The sequence below is a fragment of the Pteropus medius genome, unplaced genomic scaffold, assembly GCF_902729225.1.
Source record: "Pteropus medius unplaced genomic scaffold, Ma_sr-lr_union100, whole genome shotgun sequence".
NCBI lineage: Eukaryota > Metazoa > Chordata > Mammalia > Chiroptera > Pteropodidae > Pteropus > Pteropus medius.
In genome coordinates this window covers 5,638,689-5,660,095 of record NW_024354550.1, presented here as the reverse complement: position 1 = coordinate 5,660,095, position 21,407 = coordinate 5,638,689, and the positions used below count along the sequence as shown (strand labels likewise).

The window sequence follows — 21,407 nt, the reverse complement described above, 5'->3', positions numbered from 1 at the left end:
TAGATAATACTGGCTAACCTGGCATTTGGAATCATATAAACATCATTTTTTATTTCCCTCTACTTGAAATTAACATTAGCCAAACTTGGTTTACAAAGCAAAATTAAAAAATTGAGCTTTTCAAGATTCTCAATGGATTAACTCTTGACCTCTTTGTTGTTATCTCACAACTTAAAGCAAGTGGTGGGGAGCCCTAGAGATTATACTGATGGAATATTTCTTAAAAATTCAAATATGTCTTTAATTTACAACTCAGTGAGAACTATTAATTAGTAAAATCTTCTTTAAAGAATACTTTATATTTATTTTTAAACTGAGGAAATGAAGTACCATAAGCATACACTTTAGTGTCAGTTAAGAGTTGGAAGTTGGGACTACGGCCATACCATCCTGAAAAAGCCCGCTCTTGTCTGATCTCGGAAGCTAAGCAGGGTCGGGCCTGATTAGTACTTGGATGGGAGACCACCTAGGAAGACCGGATGCTGTAGGAGTAAAGACAAAAAAAAAGAAAAAAGAGAGAGCTGGAAGTTGGATTCAGTCAATGGTAATGGAGACAAGTATTAACAGTAGCTAGGATTAGATTAGTGAATACAGAAAGAGGCACACAAGTTAGCCGAGGTTCCACTCCCCAAATCACAAGATGGCTGCTAGTGCACCAGCCATCTATAGAGGAAAGACTTAACTTAGAAGGCCTGAGTTTTTCAAACCTTGCACATTCTCAATAGTGGGCCATTTTATAATGGGTTAGCCCTTGACCAATTCTTAGGAATCTAGGTCTTTGAATGTTCTAGCTGATAAGAATATTTTGTAAGCTTGGGGGCCTTTAAACATGCTTTGCCAGTTTTTCTAGATAAATTGTGCAAACAAATGTAATTTATAGTGAACACCTGCTTTCCTTTGGGGATCTAGAAGGACTGTGGTAAGTTCTACAGGCATTGTATGCTTATGTGACTGATCCTCATTAAAACCCTGGACTCCTAGGTTTAAGCACAAGGGAGCTTCCCTAGTAGAAAAAACTTTGCACATGTTTTCATACATTGTTGCTAGATAAATTAAGCACATCTTATGCAGCTCCACTGGAAGTAAAATTTTAGAAGCTCAAGACTGGTTTCCTCCAGACTTTGTCCCTTGCACTTTTCCCTTTGCTAATTTTCTGTTATATCAATTTGCTGTAATAAACTGTGACCACAACAATAAGAACTTCTGGATCCTGTGAGTCCTTTTGGCATACCAACAAATCTGAGGGAGACTGAGGAATTTCTGACAGAGTATCATATTCTCATTTGAGGCATCAGAAAGGAAAATGCACAGGGAGGAAAAATAATGACTCTTCATACAACATTTATTTAAATCTATTTCTTCCCTTATCTTTATCTGTGCACAATGCCCAGGGTTCTGATATCAAAAAAAGGAGAATGAATATTAAACAGCCAACCAACTTTGTCTTTGCCCAACCAAATATCAACTTGTTTTCACCCATAAATGGATGAAAAACACCCTTCCTTCAAAGTAAACAACCCCTGTGTGTCATAGAATTTCTGCATAGGGCTCAAGAATCAGGATCTCTGAGTTACATAAACGTTTGTGCACGTTGTGTCTGGGTATGGCTCCTGTAACCTGTAGATTAAAATGCTATAAGAGAAAAATGAGAAATGCATAGTAGTCAAATGCTACCTCATATGAATAGCCTTAAGGCCTGGCTCTAGCAGTGTAATATGTTCTTCAATCAACCAATCTGACAGGCTCTAATTAACCTCTTGAATAGTTTATACCCTGTTCATTTTCCTCTGAGATCCAAGCTTTGAATTTTTTCTTGCCCAATATATCTTGACCATATTTGAGGTGAGCAGCAAAGATTCTTGGGGACTATAGAACATGCACAGCCTACTTCCTACTATTGTAAACTGAGTATTTTCTTTGTAAATTGAATTGTCATACCTCCTTGAGACAAAAATTTGACAAATCATAATATTTATAAAAGAATGTTAGGCATCCAATCCAATGTGCCTAGGAAATATGGATATTTAAAACTGTGTGTATGTTTGCGTGTGTGTGTGTGTATTTATATATAATTGCTTTAGATGTATTCAATATAGATAACTTTATAAACATACTTAATAGAATTGTTCAAATCTAGCATTATTCAGAATATTAAAATACATTTAATTTGTCTTGATAACAATTGCCTACTAAGAATTGAACACGGAATTACAAGGGATATTTGAATGATTCATACTTTTCATGGAGAAGGTGTCCTAGAAGACACATAACATTTGTTTCCCTTCAATTATGTTCTTTCTAGACCTGTTCAGGGTGTAGGAGTTACCGAAGTTAGATCAGCATTAACAAAGGGTAAAGAAAAGAGATCATAAATATGAAAAAGTTCACTTTAAATCTCTTTAATGTAGAATTAAAGTCCATAATGTTAACTAAAAGGACTTGGCCTGAAACATTTAGATAAAACAAAATTCTGAGAGATATTATATAAGCCATAAAGTAATTGATTTACCTTTTTTCCTGTGACTAAGAAAATGTTGTTGTTTTGTATTAGTACTTTTTTTTTTTACAGAAGCACACAGTATAAAAATTAAGTGATTTAGGATTTCAAAAAATATATTCACAATAGTGTTCACTTTTTATTTCCCTTCCCAAATTAAAATGAAAACATGCCAAGTTACTTTATTTTCAGAATAAACCCCTAATCAGAAGTCCTAACAAAAGAAATAGTTACTAAATTATTAATAAAAACTAAAATTTCAAGTTTTACTAAGAAGTGAATATTCAAAATAAAGTCCAGAAAGAATGAGTAGCTGTAGACACCTATTTCACTCAAGAGTTTAGGTCTCAGATCCTAGGTGAAGGAGTTAACACGCTGTGGTATAAGCCTTTCTATGGCAAAGGAGCCAATAAGTTTGTTGATTGCTTGTTTGTTTACTTTAACATAATTGAAAAAAATGATATGGAACCAAAAAAATATGTTTTCTCTTTCTTTCTGCCAAGGGTTTCTTCAACCCAGTCTTATTTCATTATATTTTCTCTCTTGACATTTCTCAAATATTATAACATTATTTTATTTTTCAATCTAGAAATTTAAAATACAACAATATCTTGCTGTTTCTAGAAATGTGTTATTTGTGCTTGGATACCACATAATACATGTAATGCTCTCTCTATTTTTTTTTTTCCTTCTGGCAAAATGTGAGAAATATGGTTATATTTATGCTAGTGGCTCTCTAGCTTTTTTACTCCATGATATCTTCTACTAAAAATGAAAAAAAAGGAATTAGATGAGGAAGAGGAGGAGTGGGAGAGGTGTGTGGAGGAGACAAAGAAGAAGAACAAGATCATGAAGGAGAAGAACAAAAGGAAGAATTATAAGAGTGGTAATAGTAGCAGTATACCACAAGAGAAGTCTTCACTTCTCACTCTTTCTCTGTCTCAATCTATCCATTTATCTGTATTTGTATTGATCCTATGTCTTAAACATTTTTTTTTTTTTGCAAGAATGTCATATTATCTAATACTTGGCATTTTTAATGGGGGAATCTTTTCCCATCTCTTCCATTGTCATGGAACTTACTTCATGGGTCATCCTCTCTCTCACTTGTGACTCCAAATTTTTCACTCTACTGTTTCTTTCCTCTCAGAAAGTAAACATTTTCACAATTCCATCATCTCCAAAAACAAAACGTACAAATAATTTTTACTTGGACTTTACTTATCTGTAATCTACTAAAGCTACACCATCTTTCTCCTTCATAGCCAAGATTCTAAACACAGTATTTTCCTCTCCCTATTTTACATTCCAATTTTCATTTGTTTTCAATCCACTGAAGTTGAATCCAATTCAACTATTCAAGTGGAAAATGTTCTTAGAAAAGTTCGAGTACACCCAGCTTCCATACTCAGGTACACTTTTAAGTTGGGAATTTCTCTTCTAGGTGGCATATAGGACTGTTAGATTGTATCTCATTTCATCCTTTAAAATGCATTCATTCTTGGCTCCCATAAAACTAGTGTGTCTTGAAACAATATCTCAAAATTTGTTTTTTTCTGGACATTTTTTCTCAATTACTTTTCCGGACTCTTTTTCTTTCACACTGATAACTGGTGTTGCATAGCATTCCTTTTTTGGTTCAAATTTCTTTCCACTCTTCAAACTCTCTGTAAGTGATTTTATGCATATTCATGTACTAATAACTGATAAATGTTATTAGTTAACATTAATCACAAATATCTTTACATGCACATAATATATGTGCATTGAGTAGCTCTAATTAAATTTCATACAGAAAACTCATCCTCAGAATGTCCAAAACTGAACTTCTCATCTTCTTTCACTCTCACCTTCATTGCCATTCTCAATAATCACTACCATCTGTATTAATGAATCATCAAACAAGTTATTCATAATTCTAATCGCCAAAAATAATCCTACTTATTCATCGTGCAGCTCCATTCCCAAAATATCACATTCTCCATGCCTATTACCATTCCCTTAGTCAGATCTTCCTTTTCATACCTGAGTTACCACAGCAGTCTTCTATCAGGTATTCCTGCTTTCAGGCCCCAAATGTCTTATTATTTATCTATTCTCCGTGAAATATATTCACTTTTAATCACTGATTATTTATCCTAAATACTAAATAAACTAAATACTCTGTCTGGAGAGTGGGAAAAAACATGGAATTGGAATATTGTTGAGAGGTCAGGGTTGAAATAAACATCTATGTTCATTAAGTGCTTACACTGCACCATTCATTTTACTCACATTATCTCATTTTAATCCTCTTAGTAGTCCTATGGGCAAGGTATTATGATTATACAAATTTTAAAGATAAAGAAACTAAAGTACAAAGACATTAGATTTTTCACCCCAAATCACACATCTTGTAACTAAATAGAGATATGATCATCCAGGAAGTCTGAGTCCAAGATCCATGCTCCTTGGAACTATATGCAATTATTGAAACCACCATAAATTACACCTCTTGTTTTCCACGATGAATAAAATATCAAAAATTCTAGTATAACAGACTGTGCTTTGAAAGACAACTGTGTTAAGGTTGAGTGAGAGGAGCAACCAGAGAGGTAGACCAACCAGAATAAAACATCAAATCCAAAAGGAAAATTTTCTTTAGAAAACAGGATATGATCCAGAATGATTGAAGGTTTTTAAAATGGTGAATTGGTACAAATTATTTTAAAAAAGTATTCCAATTTCTCTTAAACAATAATTGACTACATTTTGAAATACAGTTTTATTGGAGTGGGAATTTTTGTAAATAAACTCTGGGTTACAACATTTTAATGTTTTATTACAGTTGATAATTTGTAAAAACAGAATAAAATAAAAAGATTCCCCAAATTTTCAATATGGGCTTCATGCTAAAAATAAAACACTTTATTTGTTACTAAAATAGTACAAATAAAGAAAATAGAGAAACTGTCATGCTATTTTAATAACTATTTCAATATGAATAGAAAAAACAATGAATAACACATGTTTGCTTGGTGCTAATGATATAGTGTTTTGCAGACTTACAGATAAAGCAAAATGCATCATTTGAACCAGATGTTGGAATACTTTAGGATTAGTATCTATGGACAAATATTTCAGAAAATATATGGAAAGATAACCACATATTTGCTACTGGGAGTTCTCTTTGTAAGTGTCTTTATGTTGCACTTTACTTGGTTTCTCAAAATGACACTACAATCTGTTCTCAATAGTATATGTATATTTAAAATCCCATAGGAGAGGCAGTTCAGCAGAGTGGTTAAGAGCTTAGATTCTGTAGTCACATTTTTGGCTTTATCATTTTCTGGCTATGGGATCTTAGGAAACAATCTATCGGAGCCTCAAGTGCATCATTTGTAAAATAAGAATGATAATAGTTAAATCTACCTCATAGGACTGCTGTATTGTTTAGATTAAGATAATATCTGTAAAGTGCTATTCACTGAAACAACACTAGAAATAGCTAGTAGTATTGTCATTATTATTACTACAACTTTCTTTCATTATTACTGCTAATAAACACTCTTCAAAGTTATTTACTGTTAATCTGAGCATTGTTTCAGTCTTACTCACTGTCAGTATCTCTGCTTATATCCTGAGAAGTAGTATGTCAAGTAGGCTCTTTTAGGTTCCATGGCACAGAATCACACTCTGTCATCCTAAAGTGTTTAGGGCTTATTTTTATAATATATAGAGAAGTTTGGAAAAATAGGAAGTGATCTAGAAGACACTCCAGACCTAAAATATACTTTCTTACTGTTCTTCACACAACCCTGGCTCTGGCTATAGCTGTAATGATTCAGAAGCATCTCTACTGGTCACTTCTGCAGACACAGGTATTGCCTGGGCTCTAGGGAAATAATTCCGCCTATTCAATACCCAGTTGTTTCTGCTGAGCTTGCTACACCTAAACTGACTCTAATGTCAGGGTGAGTAATTTCAATTCAAACTCACCTGGAAATGTGTACTTTGAAGGATTGGCCACTGCTTTCCCTTTGATCATCACATAGTTTGCTATGCAATAATCCTTTGTTAATCAACTGTGTAGCAGAAAGGGAACAGAACACTGAAAGATCAACACAAACGTGGCTGTTATTTCAAGGCTTCTAAAAGGGATCAGACTGGTAGACGCCTTGTATCCAGTACATGATGCATGTTAGGGGCACAGCAAGATGCTTTATTAACTTGTTGGCTTATCCACTAAACCATTAGGAGTTTCAAAATATGGTATTTATATTGATAACGTATTCGTTGGAGTGTCATTTGACACTACCTCTCCAGGAGACCCTGATTTGGAAACTGCTTTCTTGATTTTACCATGGGATGGCAGGGGTCAGTCTGCACAGCTGTTTTGTACAAACATGACCTTGTCCTCTCACCAGGCCAGGCAGAACCATCAGATTCCATTCTCTAAAGATGATTTCTTACTCAAGCTTATCCATGGCTCAATTCCTGGAATTTAAAATTGGGACTGAGAAAGTAAAGTCTGCTGCAGGTGCAACATTTCATCTTATGGTTCATCATTGGCTGTAGCTTTTTGGTTTTGGTTTAGTTTTTTTGTTTGTTTGTTTGTTTTTTGCTTTGTTGTTATGCTATGTTTTGTTCACTTGCTTGTTTGTTTTGTTGTTGTTATACTATATGGTCAGAAAATTAAGAATAAGCTTACCTTTGAAAGAGAAAATTGAAGCAGACACAATTGATACTCTTGTATCATTATAACAGATACCCCGCCATTGCTTAAGCTAATGCCTGTGAGTATCTGCTATTTGACACTAAGAATCCCAATAACCAATTTAAAGACAAACTAAATTTTCCTCCCAAGGATGCAAACTAGGGACTAAAGTGGCATAGATTATATAAAAAATTTTCAAAATAAATTTTGCAACTATTTTGCTGTCATAAAAGGAGACAAACTTTGATTATTGCATTCTGTGAATAAAATGGTTTTTATGACCTCAGCTACTCACTTTATGCTTAAGTTCTTTGTTTTGTCCTTCTTATTAAAATTTAAGGTCGTAAACTCTTTCTTAGTGACATGTAGTAAAAATAATTATCTCAGGATCTTTCATTCAAAAAACACTTATTCTCATTGTTTAGAAATATAGATATAAATATAGACCGTATAAGAAATAGTGAAAGGTTTGCACTAAATCCAGGATATATAGTTAAATATCTGAAGATGAGTATGTATTTCTAAACCTAAACACTGATATAAATTTATTTTTTTGTCATTTGCCTTTTTTCTAAAGAAGTGAAATATATATATTCATATATATTTTTCTTTCTAGAATTAGTCATATAAATATATGATATATATGATATCTATATATCTATCTATATATCTATATCTATCTATCTATCTATCTATCTATCTATCTATCTATCTATCTATCTATCTATATTTGCATTCCAGGACAGACACAGAGATGGCCAGGTAGATGATACTTCTTTCTAATTATTACAATTTAACCTCAGTCATCCTGAAATCGCAATTCTTAATCCATTTCAGACTTCCTCTAATAAATGGTTTTAAATACTAGGGGCTTACTTAGAACCAATCTATCCTGGTTGGTAGATACAGTTAAGCCTTGAAGAACTCCTAAAATTATATACCTTTCAATGAGTTCTATTTCCCAAGAATTGTCTTTTTCCTTTGTATAACTCATCTGTTGCCTAGACATATTGTTAGAGATTTACAGAAAGCTTTTTTGGATTTTCCTTATCTATACTTTACAGAAGGTCCAGCAAAAATGGCTGGTCCCTTTTCCATTGTTCTGGAGCCTCAGCTAAACAGACTCAAGTATATGGGACTGACTCAAATACATTGGGACTAAACTATTTCGGAGCCTCTTTCACTCACATATTCTAACCCTGGGCTCAGCTAGACAGTCAAGTGGATACTCTCAAATGGTTTCCCTACTTGGTTTGGGTTTTTTCTCAGAATGGCAGCTAGGGTCTGAGATACTCAACAGAAAGCATCTGGAGAGTGAGTGTTCAAAGAGAATAAAGTTGAAGCTGCATGACATTTTTATGACCCAGTCTCAGAAGTCAAATAGTATTGCTTCCTTACTCAGTCTATAGGGGTGAAAAAGAAATGTCAAAAGTTTGCAGTCCTCTGAATTCCAATCAACCGAAAGCAAACACAAGAAACCAAATGTGAATCTAAGTATATATTATTGGTAAAACTATATTGGAAAATACTGCAGAGATATTGTACATATTATTGGTAAAACTATATTGGAAAATACTGCAGTGGGAAGAGATACTTCCCACTCTTATTTGAATTTGTAGTTAGAATTTCAGAGCAAGAGCCTCTTGCCTATCTCTCCACTGCACTGTAGAAGAGAATAGAGCTCAGGATATTTATCACATTTGAAGAGAAAAGAGAGAAAAATTCACTCTGATTGAAGGCAGGCAAGACACAAAAGAGAGATTTTGAGACACCAACTGTTTATATGGATAAATTAAGTAGTCCTCTTAGGCCCAACACTCAGTAGAAGAGGAATCTCAAAGAGATTAGTATAATAAACTAACCTTTAATTGAGTTCATTTGCCAAATTAGATAAGCTTGAGCTTTAATTTTCATGATCTTGTGGTTGTAATTCTTAGAGAGTGAAAAGAAGGTTTGCAAACTCAACTAATAAAGATAGGTTATGAATATAATACAATAGAAAATATGAGACTGTATCAAATGAGAATTATTTGTGTTGTTTTGGAAACTTTTCTTTACTTGGTCACCATGTAAAACAAAACTTATTCTGTGTCATGGTCAAATGTTATTGAAAGTCATTGGTCTAGAGAAATTCCAATATATAGCCAGGAGAAAATTGTAAGAATGATCAAACAGCATTGTTCATATTGGGAAAAAATAACTAGACACATTCAAATATCTATATGCAGAAGAATGGTAGATGAATGTGGTAATGGAATATTATGCAACCACAAGAACTAGTGAATAACAGCTAAAAGGAACAACATGACTAGATTTGAGGGTCCGTTACTTTAAAGAGCATGTGTCTGAAGTATATTTATAGTATGACTTCATTAGTATGCATTCAAAACATGGAAGAGCCAAAAAATATTAAATATATGCGGTAAAACTTTAAACATGCAAGAGAATGATAAATACAAATTTTACAAGACTTAAAAGGCTTGAATTTTCTTCAAGTTTTGCCTACCAGAAAATAATCTCATGTCTCCTAACACTAGTCACAACTTCCTAATGTGACCCAGAAAAGACAAAATGCCCCACAGCTTGGACTACTGGTACCCTAATCTTTACCACTGTGGTTGTAATTTACATTTATTATTTTGGTCCCTAAGTTCCAGTCCTTGTCTATTTCTTAATTTTCCTGACTAAGAAAACAAGATATAAGGGTTTAAATGATCCAATAAATTAAATCTTTCTTCTCATTTAATGGAACTTAGTTGTTTCAATAAATACTAAACATAAAGGAGAAATCAAAATTAAGAAGTCACATCAAATGAGACTCCTTTACTTTATTGTAAATTCTGAGAAAAGGCAATAATTTTACAAATGCCATTAATTATTCAAGATGATAGTAAATATTAGTGGTATTTTTTTCCCTTTAGTTATGATAAAATAAGATATCATGATTATTCCTTAAGGAGAGATTTATGCCAATTGAATTTAAATTCACAGATCATGGACTCTGAATAAACTGGCCCTAAACAACTAGCAAAGGTAAAAATCAAGATTTTCCTTGTCTGCCTACCCTCTGTTCTGCAGATGGTCTCATGTTCTTTCCCTTTGGCAAATTTCTTATTTCTGGGAACCAAATTTTGCTTGAATAATTGTTGTATAGTTACACATTATGAAATCAAACAGAACCAAGAGTATGATAATCACTATATTATGGAGAAAAATACTTTTTTTAGGAAAAAAAAAACTTTAAAGTTCACTCTTTTCTCATGAAATGAAAGAAATAGCACTGATTATTTTTCATAGCACTTCGATGTTACATGAATTTATTAGGCATAAAAAAGCTTTTAAAAGGAAATTATTAAAGTAATGAGTCAGTCTTAAAAAGTTCAATGTTTTAGTTTAACTGAGTAAAATTACTCACAGTTGATAATTCATTTTAAATGCCAGGCTCCATATCTAATTTTTCTTCCAACTATTCAAATTTTATGTTCATTCAACAGCTGTATTCAAGGTAAATTTGCCAAGTGTGAATCATTTTCTGTGCTTCTGGGTACCAGTTGCTAGGAATGATGCTTCATTGTTTTCCTCATCAATGGCATCATTAAAACTCCAGTCAGTAAATCATCAAAGGAATTACACAAACAACTTTTTCAATTTCACCAAACATAACAAAGCTTGTGAAATTTATTTTTATACAAAATTTCCATGACAATAATGAAACAAACAGCAACATCTTTCAGACATCACAGTTTCTATGTCAGTTTTATATTTATCCATTCTAAACTTGTCAAAATATCACAACCATCCCCAAGCAAATTCATTTGAGATTTTGTATGTACCTTTGCCAAAATAAGATGTTTAAACAATTTGCATGCCTATGAATGTTCAAATATAAATGATAACTAAATGTAATATGGAATATAAGTAAGCATTTTCGGCTTCACACTAAATCTTTTAAAAAATACTTTTGACATGGATTAATTCCTTAATATAATTTCATTAATCACACATTGCTAATTAGATTATGAGATATTTCTCTAATGTTGTACTTTAAGTGTATACCTAGAAGCATTCCTATGATATTAGGAGAGAAAGGAAAAAATACTTTATCAGAGTCTGTGATTATCATCTATATACTCCCACATTGAAGGCTAAAAAATACACAGAACAGGGGTCTCAGGCAGTAGCAGGTGTCCTAAGCTTAGACATCTTCCAAGTCTACATTCTGATTTTGTGACTCTAAGTTAAGGATACAAGAGGGTATTTAAATATAATAAAGATCTGTCAACTAATCTATATTTATTCTCCAAAAACTTATTTCTAGGTTTTTAATTTTTTAGGAATTAACTCTCCAAAGCATAAATAGGCTATTTTTAACAGCATGCTCCAAAGAAGATTTTATTTTTTTAAAAATATTCTTCTTCTAATGAAATATATTATACTAATAGAGTTTAATATAAAACATGTTTCTTTATTTCCTGTTCTTTGCCTTGGATCCCATTAAAAATTTAAAATATTAAAAAAATAACTCTTCCTTGAAATAATAAAATTACATTTTCAAATGCGTAATAGAGTAGAAAACAATTTCCTCCAAGTTATTCAAAATAGGAAACTAACAAATCTTAATATTAAAACTAATGTGTTGTAATCAAAACAAACCACAAAATAACAGTAATTAAAACACAAATGAAATATAGTAACAGAAATCCACAGCAGTATAATTAACTGCTTTATACTACTTTAAGAAGATTTCTGAAATAACTAGCAATGCAAGTCCTAAAGCTTTAACAACCTTGTTAAATTTGTCACCACCAAATGCTTAGTAAACACATAATATTCAATAATAAGTAAATACTAATGTGAGTGTTCTATTTTTGTCTTTTTGCTCTAATCTTTTATACTGTAATGCGTTATTTAATACATAAACAATGTAATATGTAAGGTATAAAAAATAACGTCATTAAACCTACCACCCAACCCCCAAACTAGACCATTTCCAATAACTTCCATCTACCTTGTGCCGTTCTCCTCTTCCACCCAAATTGTGTACCCTTTAGAGATAACCACTATCCTGCATTCTGTGTTGACCACTTCTTAGACTTTCTAGTTTTATCATGTGCCTAAAGAATGTATTTGATGGGTTTTGTTTTTAAGTTCTGTAGTTATATATAGTTATATATAACTATAATATAACTATATATAATATAACTATATAACTATAATATAACTATATATAACTACGTAGTTATATACAATTATATATAACTACATATATATAATTGTATATAACTACGTAGTTATATATAATATTGTGTGTTGTCTTCCAGGACTTGTTATTTTGCCCTGATATATTTCCAAACGTTTATTCCTGTTGTCATGTTTAGCTATAGTTAATTTCTTTTTATTATTATATTGTATCTAATTGTGTTAATGCACCCCGATATATTTATTCATTTTTTCGTTGATGTGATTTTGAGTTATATCAAGTTTTAGAGGAGTATGGCTTTATTTTTTTAATCCTTACAAACATTGCTTCTATGTTTTCTAGGGCAGGGCCCTCAACCCTCAGGCTGCAGACCAGTGCTGGTCCATGTCCTGTTAGAAACCGGGCCACAGAGTAGAAGGTGAGTGGCAGGCGAATGAGCAAAGCTTAATCTGTATTTGCAGCTGCTCCCCAGAACTAGTATTTCTGCCTCAGCTCCACCTCAGATCATTAGGCATTAGATTCTCATAGGAACACTGGTCCCTAGTGCCAAAAAAGTTTTAGGACCGCTATTCTAGGGTAAAAGTACAAACTGTTCACTAGTTATATGTTTCCTCTTTATATAGGGCACACAGCTAGGGTACATTGCCCAGATTTCCTTGGCATAGGCATGTGACTGAGTTCTGGCCAATAAAATGTGAGACAAAGTATTTTACATCTGGAATATACCTTTCAAGAAGTGTGTTTGTCTTTTTTATTTTCTCTTCTCTTCCACCAACTGGTCACAGAATATAAGAGGCTTTAGAAGATGATGGAGGCTTAATATGGAAAGAACCAGGGTCCCTTTTGTTTCTCATCCTTTGGAGTTCCCTGGGTGAAATTTGAAACTGTCTCCCATATATGGAGGGCAAAAAGATACTGAAAAAAGAAGCAAACCACTCCAGTCTGGTAGTTGACACTTTTAATAAGCAAGAAAACTTATATACAAGACTCGCTTTGGGCAACCACAATATAAGTAGATCTCTGCATCTGACCACCAGAATCTTAAAGGTTTATAGAGAGGCCTTAACTTGGTTTAGTCATCTATTCAATCCAGACAGTCTCAGCAACACATTACGCTCTCAAGGCTGCATCTTTGAAATAGCTCCTTGTGTGGGAATGACGGGCAAAACATACATTCTAAGTACGGAAATGGGGTTGAGGAACCTATCTCACTGTCTGAGTCCAGCTCGGGGGTCAACCTGTGGTCATAACCACTGATGACCTCCTTCAACAGCACCTGAATGGTCATGTAGAAAAACCCTCTAGTGACAAGTATTACTTATTTAAACTATTACTTAAATGAGAAATAAAATTATATATTTTTGAGCTTATTTATACATTTTAAAATATATTTGTTAAAATTGTTAGTATTTCTCTAACTTAGTGTTTCACTGAGTAGGATTTTTTCACCTACCCTTTTACTCCTGCCGAGGGGCCATTTGACAATATACATCAGGTCTGGGACCAGAGTAAAGTGAGATATGACTGACCTGAGAGAACGTTAAATTTTACACACTAAGCACCTCACTCTTAAGAGGAGTGAGCTGTTACTGATATCTGGTAGAAAGTCAAGGATGCTACTAAACACCCTAAAATGCAGTGCCTCTTAACAAAGAACTATCCTACCCAAAATATTAGTAATGCTAAAGTTGAGAAAACCTGCTGCACTTAACATAAGCAAATAACAAATATAAACTTAATAAATGGTAATGACCGTAATATAACTTAAAATCTACTCTTCAGGTTAAACTTTTGTAACCATCTGATTTTATCCAATGAGTCAACAATCTAAATTCACAATAGTATGCCTATTTATTAAATAAAAAATATGGCTTAAATGTATGGCTTTCTGTTTTTCAAATTATGAGATGCTCTTATACAGTTTACAGTGCAAATACATAGAAAAACATTACTCTATTTTTAGAAGTCTTTCGATATACATATTACACCAATAAGCAGATCAGGTACTAAAATATAAATACTAATTTTTGGCAATTTATAAAATATTTTGATGTTTAAAAAAAGTTGGAAATTATTCGACTAGGAAAACTAAAATGGATAAGGCATGCCATGAATGGCAAAAATGTGCTATCTAACCTGCCCATATCTTGCTATGTGATTCCAACATGTCATTCCAACGCGAAGCTCTGGGTAAACTAAGCTTCAGGGTTGCTGTCTACCCAAATGGTGATCTAATTTACTAATTTTCCTGGCTGGCCTAGATGTTTGGCTTAAAATCAAATTATTTCCTAGTTTTGCTCTGCTTGCTTTTGCCAGGCCCTATTTAATATTTATTATCTCCAGGGAATCCAAAGGGAAGGAAGTACATCAAAGTGTTTAGGGGCAGAAACTCTGGATTGCAATGCAATGTCTACTATTTTCTAAAATTGAAAACTTGAAAAAGATAAAACACTTGTGACATTTTCTTTTCTTCAATATAATAATTGAATAACATGAGGAGCAAAGAGAGGTAAAATTTAATGCAATACTTGTAACATAATATATGCTCAAAAAAAGTCAGCTTTGTTATAAAGTTCCTTACTGTCTGCCTTGCTCTCATATTTTGAGATTTTCCTGATTCCTATTCATATGTCCGTGTGGTTTATATTTCACTGATAAGTTTGATTTCTAGTTTCTAGCCTTTGTACTTTTATCTCATCTTCTATATTACTAGCTGCTCTGTCTTTTGTTTGCTCTTGTGTTGTACATAGTAATGATTTATCCCTTCATTAAATAAATGTCTATTGGATGCCTATTCTGTTCTACTGTGACAGTGAACAGAACAAAAATCCCTGCCTTCACAGAACTTACATTTTAATGGTTGCTTTACCCATATCTTGACTCATAACTAGATTGTTCTTCTCTTGATTTCTTCATGGTTGCTGATTTTATTATTTTTACCTGAACTCTGAAATTTACTTTTATTCTTTGGTTATTCTCAGTATGCTTTCTAGCCTGTTCTGTTACAAACAGAAAAAAAAACAGCTGACCATTTTATCATTATCCAGGAGTTCAGCACAAATGCCATTCTGTTTTGTTTTTTTTAATTATTATTATGTATTTGGTGACAATATCAAATGCAAAAAATGAGCAGAGTAGACTGTGTTTGATAAATTATGTTTTATTGAACTTCATTTCAACTAATGAAAGGTGGAAATTCTTTGTTGTACAGTTATATAAAAGTTAGTTTTATTTCTTAGCTTAAGTTTTATCTATTTCAGTGTTTTAATTTTGAAAAACAACCTTAGGTAAATTACACAACAAACTTTAAAGATGAATAATCATACATTTTCTATATGATAAATATAGGCCCTTAAAGATATCTACCTTTGGAGAAAATGGAAGATCTTTAATTCACTACTAATGCCATATGCCTTTTCTGACACAAGGGAAGGCTTAACAATATGTAGAGACGTGTAAACAGAGAAAATCAGTCACAGGTGCTAAAGGCACCATAGTGATTGCCTTTCTATGAAATAATAATCCTGACACTCTTCAGATAGAAAATGGGGTTCCTCTTGGGAATGTAAAATCAAGTTTTGTAATAGCGGAAGGCTATTTTTGTGAAGACAATTTCAAGTGGGTTGATGAAAGAAGAGCCATGTATACTTTTGTGATTTATATCAAAACAATTGTATTTACCTTTTAAAGATATTGAACACAGAATCCTACTAAGTTAAACTTCTGAATTTTGAGCACGAAATATTAAGTCAATGTTGAACAACAGTACTTTTGTGTTTGTTTGCTTCTGATATGAACATTACATTATTTTCTGTCATATTTCTATAGCTTTTAAGTTAGCTATTTTAGTTTACATGTGAAAATTACTTTATAAATTAATGATTAGGCTCAAAACTAACAATAGTTAATAAGATTATACTATCTGATTAAAGTGCAATTCTTTGAATCCTATGTATTTGAAATTTATGTGTGCCAAGAATTAGACTAACTTACCTCCCTTGCTCCGACTAGTTCCACAATCAATTTTATTAATTCTTTATGCAGCCGATTAATGCTTTACCAGAAGAGTTTACTCATTATACAGTACTTATCAGTCAAATGACTGTTAAAGATATGACAAGGGAATCGCTTGCTCTGTCAATTACTTAAACTGTTTTTAAATTATACCACAGACTTGGAAACTGTCTTACAAAGAACAGTAAAGACACTTTCTAAGCATCAGAGACCACTAACTATGGATTATGTGATTTAGCTTTTAGTAAAAGCAGATACTAGAAGATGGTACATCTAAAGCTGTTTTTCATCCAATACAGAAAACCATACGAATTTAATCTGGTTTTTGGATATTCATGTGAAATTTGAGCAACCTAGGTTATATACAAGCTCATAAATCTATCTTTGAAATTAGAGTCACAATATTTTATTACAAGGATGTGTGAAATTCTAGAACCTTGTCCATCTAGCCCTGAATTTGGCTCATTGTGCAAATTTTTAAAAGCACCCTTTCCAGACTCCCCTTGGATGAACAGCCTTCTCCACCCAACTGAAAATTATGGATACAACATTTAATAGTGCTTCAGAAACGAACTATACTAAGTTAGTGTTCCTGTAATTCCTGTAAAACACTCAAGTCTTTATTTTTTAACTAAAAATATACAAATATAACTTTTTATACAGGTCTTTTTTTTATTATTTTACTAAATTTTCAAGAAAAGAAAGAAAGTGTTCACTAGGTTAGTAAACTTTCTCATTCTTAGTGAAAGATTGGTCTTAAGCTATTGTTGATAAAGTACGAGAGACGATTCATTAAGAAAACAGCAGCGGAAGTCAATAAAGTAGTTTCAAATAAAAAGAAACTACTATGCCTGCCTTTCATTGTCTTGGATTTGTCTCAATAAAATTTGCGTTTAAACATGATGAGATTAGTTTTCTTTGCTACACTTCATATAAAAAAGAATTTTTTGCCTGTACAAAGAAATTTCATTTTTTTTCCAACTTTTATTTCCATTAGACCTTATTACTATTGTATCTGTTGGCATTTTGCATAAACATTCAGTAGCTATAGTACAAAAAGTTATGTGTGTGGTCATTCTAAATAAAAGGTAAATATTTGTTTTAAAAGTATTTAATTAAATATTTGTTTTAAAATATTTATATCTCATATATAGCAACCAGATATAGACTAGGTTTAGTTTATTCCTAGCTTTTGATTTTTAATTAGAATGCTTCTTTTAATGTCTTATTGTCCATAAAAAATATCTAAATTTAAAATATTAATTTAGGTTACATTTAGTGTGCTGTTGATTTACATGTGATATGTTTCACTGTATAAGCCATTTCAAAGCAATCGTATTAAAATGCCACCACAATGTTTTTATTAAAGAAAATTAGTTTACAGAGTGGGGCTGTTTACTTCTCCTTGGTAAATTAAGTAATCACTTCTTAGATTTTAAAGTTTTATTAAAGAATAGTAAGTGTCCATGATAACATTATAGCACACTTCTATTAGAAAATAGTCAATGTGTATGTAATAAAGATAAATTAAAGCAAATCAGTACTAGTAGATTTTATAAAATCAAATAGTATAACTATAGAATAACTGGAGGAAGAACAAATATTCAAATTAGTCATGTATTAGAACTATTTCAATTTTAATATTTAATAATTATCTTCGATTTTAATTTTCCTTAATATTTTGGAAGTAATTCACTTTTATAATAATTACCTAATCATATTTCTCTAATTTTGAATGTTAATTTGATTCTAAATTCACTAGGATACAACAAAAACATGTTAATTACATGAAGTAAAAGGGCAAGTTTTCAGACATTAACTGATGCTTCTACTTGCAGGAGAAGGGGAGGGATGAGAGGGTAGTAGAGGAATAACTTAAGTAGTTTAACTCAACACGACTAAAATTTGCTAAGGTAATGGACAACTTTCCCCTTGTAGTGCCCAGACAGGATCTCAAATCGGTTAGTTTAAATCATCCCACGTGGTGAAGTTTATGCATTTATAACACACTTAAATCTGGGAAATCCACAGCTACATGGCATTAGCAGCAGGGGTGTTAATCTGAAATTCGAAATAAACAAGAAAAAGACCAGTCAATCTTAGGCTTGTTAAGTGCATTTTTATTGATTGTGTTTTCTTCCTTCAGTGTGAATCCAAAGAACAAAAACTGGTCCTGTGGATTTTACTCTTTCATTATCTCAAACAAAAAAAAGGAAGAAAAGTAAAGAGAACAGGAACATAAAATAGCTGTTTCTGCAAAAAATGATCACCTTTCTCATAGCTTCATAATTTACTCCCAGTCCATAAGGTCCTCAGTTCCAGTGATTGGGATGATGGATGACTCCACTTCAGCTACAACAGGGAAAGATGCTGCAATGTATCACTCTGCAGGATATAGAATAGAACAAACGAACCAGCAGGGTGGAATGGCAAGCAGAGGTGCCAAGGGAATTCTCTTTAGTGGAAGAGTAGGTAGTCATTCCCAGGAATTATGTAAAATGCAGCTTGTAAATATTGCTCCCATTGTGGACACATGCATGTGCAACTTGACAGAAAAGGGCAATACTGGCATAGAAGAATGTAAAAATATTTTCCACTTCAATGCCCATATTTTTCACATGATCACATTTTGCATTAAACAAAGCTCAGCTCTCTGCCAGTGAATTGTTGAAAATTTAAATTCACACACACACACACACATACACACACACACATTTGAGGATGGGAGAAACCATTTATGGTTTTATCACCGAGGTTTGTTTACCTCGAAATTATAATTCAATAACAAAGTAATTCTAAACTGGTAATATTTGCTTAGGATTACTCCATATCTCTTTATAAGTCAATATTAAATTTGAACTGAAAAATTAGGATGTGAAACAATACCCAGCAAATATTAGCTCTCTGTCCATTCTGCCATAGGTTAACAAAAGAAGTCTTGAATCTCCAGATTACACAGGCAGATATATTCACTCCCACCCTTGTCCTGTGCAGCTTACACAGGAAAGAAGAATTCTAACTAACCATACTTTGCACATCTCACATAATCTAACAGAAATTTGCTCTATACAGAATAAGGCTAAATGCTTATGTCCTGATAACACCTGTAGCTCAGGTCTCATATCAGCAAGGCATGAGTGATTATTGGCAATATATCTGAGTTACTAGCAACTAGCAAGAGCAATTCCTTGACCAGCTCTTATAAATCATTTACAGGTCCTTTTTCCCAGGTTCTTTTTTATCTTTTTCATTTAAAAACTTCTGTTCCACAGGGGACTCTGTTTTGGGATTTATTTGTTTTTAACTTTTATGCAGGGAACCCGCTCTTCTACTTCCGTACAAATGGAGCAGGGACAAAAAATGAAAAGTCATAAGTAGCCTAACAGGCATTCAGCTTCATACAGTTTGGCCACATTTAATTTATATAGCCATAAAAACTGTGTGTGTGTGTGTGTGTGTGTGTGTGTGTGTGTGTGTGTGTGTGTGTTAGGGATGGGGAGTAATACAATCTACTTAAAGTGATTTGTCCTCATGATGGATTCAGTGACCTTTATAAACAAATGAACCCAACATGTCGGTTTCATCTTTTACCTATTGTAGTAGCTACATTTAATGGTTTTTTTTTTTAATTTTTTGTGCATTTTTAATTTGGGGAGGGTCTCAGAAAAGAAGAAGTAAAACTGAGAGATGTTCATCATAAAATTAATTTGTGTATCTTTTCTTCTCAAGAAAGAGATTTGAAACAACACTTCTGAATGAAAATGGATAACAGAGTTTCTTTGCTTCTGATTCTCAAAGCATGTTACATGTTACATCAATGTTTTCTGTTGTGTTCTATAAAAGGCTGCTATTTGTTAAAAAAGAGGTTCTATAGTAAAGTAAGTTTTGGAAATACCTGGTAAAACCAAGTTTAGATATTTTTATTCTACACCTTCACAGAGCCTTTAATTTGCTCATATATGCTGTAAGTATGGAGAAAGGGATATTATATGCAGTTTTTCTGAAGTATATTTGAATTTAAATACTTTTGTTTACTTAAAATCTACTACTATACTGAGGAACTGACATTATGCAAAGCACATTTTGAAAAAATGCTGCTTCAATGTTTTACCCATAAATACAAACAAGAATCTTCGATTGATCACATATTTTAATCATTATTGTTGGTATTCTGATACAGTGCAATGTTACAACTTGTGCAAGCTTCTCTCTGTTTTTATGTTCTATTTTTGTTTTCTTTTGCTGTTTTATAGAGTTAATACCTTATCTAAGCAGTCTATTTCTTTATCTGAAAAACTTCTAAATAGGTTATGACCACTAGTGACTAAAATGATATATGTTGAAGGAACTAACTCCTTTATAACCATGACTGAACGGACTAAGCTTTATAATCTAGAACTCTGGGTAATTTCTTGCCCACTTTCTAAAGAAATATTCATTACATTTGTAAAAGTATATGCAGTTTTGAGTTTTAATTTAGACTAATAGTTATTAAAATCCACCTGGCTCTTTTCGTTTGACATAAAGGAACTTGAAGTCTTTGAAGAAAGTTGGCATATTGTGGTGGAAATAGCACTAGACTGAGAATCAGGGACCAGAGTTTAGTCACTAAAATAGAATAACACTGGACAATTCACTTTCAGGATCTCAGTTTCCCATTCTGAACATGGAATAGGAAATCAAAACTTAATAACTTTTAAATTATGGTGGCTATTCCTTTTTTATACATATGAATCATTAGAAATGGAAGTCAATGAACGTGAAAATTGTATTCTTTTTACTTTTACTTAAAAATATATAAGGTGAAATAGACTGTGATATTCTAAGTCTGCTTAGTAAAACCTTACATAATTGAGGCAATACTTCTGTCCACTCTTATAGTCAAATTATTATAGGCAATACAGATGTTATTATAAATTGGGGAAAAAAAAGACTGGACTTTTGTTTTTAGCATGAGTATTAATCTGTAGGCTTTTTTTCCCCTCAAAAACAGTCTTTAG

General features: G+C 32.4%; 1 pseudogene; it reads left to right on the top strand.

Moving 5' to 3' along the window:
- The first annotated feature begins 372 nt into the window (after positions 1-372).
- On the top strand, positions 373-491 carry LOC120596662 (uncharacterized; annotated as a pseudogene).
- The last annotated feature ends 20,916 nt before the right edge of the window (positions 492-21,407 follow it).